We start from the raw sequence: 4,462 nt of genomic DNA, 5'->3' as shown, positions 1-4,462 counted from the left end.
AATCATCAAAATTAAACGAAATAAACATTTGAAATATATGAGTTTGTATGTAATGTATGAATATAATATACAAGTTTCACTTTTTAAATGGAATTACTGAAATCAATCTACTTTTTCATGATATTCTAATTTTATGACCAGCACCTGTATTGTCTGACCTCGAGTAAAAAAGGTAATATTGTTGGAATCTGTCCTGCTGTACTATTAAGTAAAATAACTACACCAGCAGGGAGTTTATTACATTTATTACAATACTGAATTTGTTAATGAGAATTATAATGTCGTATTTTGTGACAGAACCTTTATATGTCATTATTGATCCATCAAGGTTGAGCAACTGATGAACTAAAACTATCTTGTGAGTAAACCAATAAAGGTAGAATAAGAATAAGGATTTGTTTTTATGTAAGATGTCTTTAATGTTCCACATATAATATGTAATATCTGCGTGCAGAGAAATTATGCTTGTAAATCAATGACCAAGAAAGAGGCATCTGTTTATGAAAACTGGATAATTTTGAGAGGATTTTTTTTGACATTATAATTGTAAAATAAAAGGAAATTAAAGCCTGCTAATTTAGAGAAAATAAAGTTTGGTATGAAGTTCCAAATTGAAGATTGGTTCTTGATGAATTGTTTTAGCCAATTTATTTTACATGTATCATTTAGGGTGTAGAAGATACAAATTGCCCCTCCCTGGGCTGCCACCTTACCGTGGTGGAGGGGTTTGAGTGTCCCAATGATCCTAGGAGCTATGCTGTCTGGGGCTTCATGCCTCTAGTAGGGTCACCCAAGGCAGACAGGTTCTAGGCACGTTGGTGAGCGCCTGGTGGCCGGGCTTTCGCCCATGGAGCCGGGCCGGGCACAGCCCAAAGAGGAGGCCTTTCCATGGGCTCACCACCTATGGGAGGGAAAAACATGTGAGAGGCAAAAACATAATTACAAAATTAAAATAATAATAATTGCACCACAATATACTTCAGTCCATTAAATAATTCCCAATCACAAGATTGTAGCCATGTAAGAGTGAAGACTGTCCCACTGTTCCATCACAGCTTCATTTCTGCCGTTTAGTCTTCCCAGCATCTTCTCACATGCTGGGTTTTCAATCAGTCTTTCTGTCCACATTTTAAAAGTTGGGGTCTGAGATTCTTTCCATAGCATTAACATAATACAAACACAAGTCAGAAATGCAGTGATTAATACCCTGAAAGCAATTTTATCCAACTGTGGTACCTCACTTCTGTCCCCCAGCAGACACAGTCTCGGCGATTCAGGTATTTTAAACTTTAGCCAACCCCCTCAGAAATGATAACACACTGTTCCAAATTGGAGAGACTCGTGGACATTCCCAAAAAGCATGCAAAAGGGTACCCTTTGTTGTTTGACATTTCCAACATAGATCATCTTTACTTTTGACCATTTTATGAAGTCTAGATGGACTGAGATATCTGTTAGGAATTTTATATTGAATAAAATTGCTCTTAGCCTCCCTGATATATAACCCTTTATCAGAAATAATTGAGTCCCATGTTCTTTCATCATATTATTTTACGCATATTATTTTTTACCCATGGGCACATATTTAAACCATTTTGATGCTCTGCTAAGTAAAGGTGTTATTCCCAGAAAACACTCTACTGGATTTTTCTCCTGAGGGAACTTCATTCTATCTTTTATACAATCTCTAATTTGTAAATATCTCCAAAAGTGACTGCTACTCTCTAGTTTAAACTTTCCAACAATCCTGTTGTACAACATAAATATATATTCTTCATATAGATCACCAACAGTTCTTATATCCTTTTTTAACCATTGCGGCCAATAAATTGTTTGTTTGCCAATTTCAATTTTCGGGTTGTACCACAGGGATGAATATTTATGGAGATATGGGGAGATATTACATTTCTTGTGTGCCTCTTGCCATTCCTTCTTTGAGAACAATAAAATCGGGTTGTTCAGCCTATTACCCTTGTCTTCTAACTTTTGGGTCAGTACCTCAACAGGGGGCAAGTTATTGCTCGATTAAAATCCAGTCTAAGTCTGTTTTTGTCTCTGTCCAGTGTTTACATAACTTTAACATTTCAAATGAGATATAATGCTCTATGTTGGCTAGGGCCAGTCCTCCTTCCTTTTTTGGTTGACACAATCTACTAATGCTAATACGAGGCCTGCCATCTTTTCAAAGAAAATGTTTTATGATATTATTGCATCTTAAAATAATTTGTGGAGGAATACATATTGGTATCATTCCAGTATAATAATTCCAATGGAGCTCATCTTTATTATATTTATCTTACCATCCTGCATGTTTTACTTGTTTCTCTGCTCCAACACACCTGATTTGAATCAGTGTGTCATTAACAGGCTACAACAGAACATGAAGAGGTAATTTAACCTCTGAATCAGGTGTGTTGGAGCAGGGAAACAAGGAAAACATGCAGGCTAGTGGCCCTCGAGGACCAGGGTTGCCTGCCCCTGGCATAGATAGTCGGTGGATTAAAACAGGCTAAATTGTGTTGCAGTTCTTGTATTTCATTAAACATCATCAACATTAGTGACTTCCTCAGTCTCTAAGTTACTAATTTAAATTTTATAAAAGAAGAAAAATGGGACTCTAGAAATATTTACTTCATATGTCCACACCATATGAAGTATTACTACCAAAATTGAGTCGCTTGTTTTTAATATAGCCATATATTTTGTTTGGGTTCTTCTAACACTGCAGGAGTAACCATAAATAAATATTTGCAATGAAAACAAAATAATCACTACTAGAACATTTATGAAAACTTGTTGAAAGGTACCAAAGCAGCTACTGCCTGAATTTCCAAAATGCTCTACGTCAACGTTCTTCTGTTAAGCCCAGTAGTAATATGGGACTTACATTTTGTACGCTGACAGTGTCAGACTTTTATTTTGAAGACTTTAGCTTTATTTATTTATTTTTTTCTACCACTAAATACTAAACTCCCCTTAGCTTTTAATCAGTTCTCTTTAACCTGACAGTTCAAATCAGGACAAGACTGTGTGAAATTCTGCAGAGTGTATGATGGCAGCCATGATAACAAAGAAAAATAGCTGAATAATGTAAGTTTCACCAGCTCAGTCACTGGTTGCCGACTGGATGGCGATTCCTGTCTTCTCTGTGGATCAGAGGGAGGATGAGGAGCACTCAGCAGCATTCTTCATCAGACAGGCTAGACAAAAATGCAAGCTTGAAACTGAGCCACAAATAAACTGCCTCTGCGCAAAAACAAAACGTCAAAAAATAAATAAATACTTGGAAGTCTGAGTAGCAGAAATTTCTGGTAGCCATACATATAAAAAAATCATCCACTCTTCATTATGTAGGAGACTACAATAGAGACCCTCCAGTTCAGGTCTTAAAACGAAAATTCAGGAGTCAAGTTTGGGTGGGTGTGTGGTAAGTCCTACAGCAGTGGGACAAAGAAGACTTTGTAAGGAAAAAGTTTGGAAAAGTTAAACAGTTCCAGATTAGAGTGACATATGTTGAACATTCTGGGACTAAACCTCAAAATCGCAAAACCTAAACGGAGGCTGGGCAAAGACCATTAAAGCTTTTAAAATTCCAGTTCATACATGTGACGTCCAACTTCCTGTGACCCGTTTAAACTTCCAGTGAGGTTTCTACTGTGAAGTCGCAGAGCTCCAAAGAGGGCTGGGTTTCTTCACGTTTCACCAAAATCCCATTGTCTGTAGGGGAAATATATATATATATATATGCATGCTAAATTTATCTGCGTCTCAGAGTATTATCAAAAGTCATAAAACACTCTCCCCAAACTTGTTGCACGCTTCGGTGTATATTTTGTAAAGCTGATTGTGACAAAAACGAGTTCACTGCGCTGCGACTGTTGGAAACTAGTCATAGTTGGCGATTCAAAATTGCAAGAAAAAAGGCAATTTTTTGAGTGTTTGAAACAAAGCAACCAAAAAGCCATGTGGCCGCATTCTGAGTGGCTAATTTTTGAAAATCACGACCTCCTATTGAACGCACAGGTGGCACAACTGTATCCTAGGCCGTGCACGTTATTTCGTTGTCCATCCACCACCACCGTCCCTGCCTCAGCCCACTTTTTACCCACCCAGTCAGTCATCCCTGCATCCCTGCTGGAGTACACATTTGTAGTGAAGACAGGCTTTAAATAATTTTTTTTAATCATCAGTGTGCTTTTTAGACCTGGACATTCGGCACATTTTTTTCATTCAGTAGGACTGCCCTCCTGAAGGTATGGATATACAGCTTTAGTGCTCTAGAATTACAGAAACTAAATTGAAAATATTTAATAATTTATTCAACCTAATTCGCTAGCTAGTCTCCAACAGTTTAAGCGCGGTGAGATACGACCTTAATGTGTTAAAACCATCGATATTAGGAAAAATAAAAAGGCAACAGAATAGAATAAATCTTCCTCAGTGTTTATTAGCGCCCCCCCCC

This window comes from Kryptolebias marmoratus, linkage group LG17 (genome assembly GCF_001649575.2).
Source record: "Kryptolebias marmoratus isolate JLee-2015 linkage group LG17, ASM164957v2, whole genome shotgun sequence".
NCBI classification, from domain to species: domain Eukaryota; kingdom Metazoa; phylum Chordata; class Actinopteri; order Cyprinodontiformes; family Rivulidae; genus Kryptolebias; species Kryptolebias marmoratus.
This window is presented reverse-complemented; position numbering follows the sequence as displayed.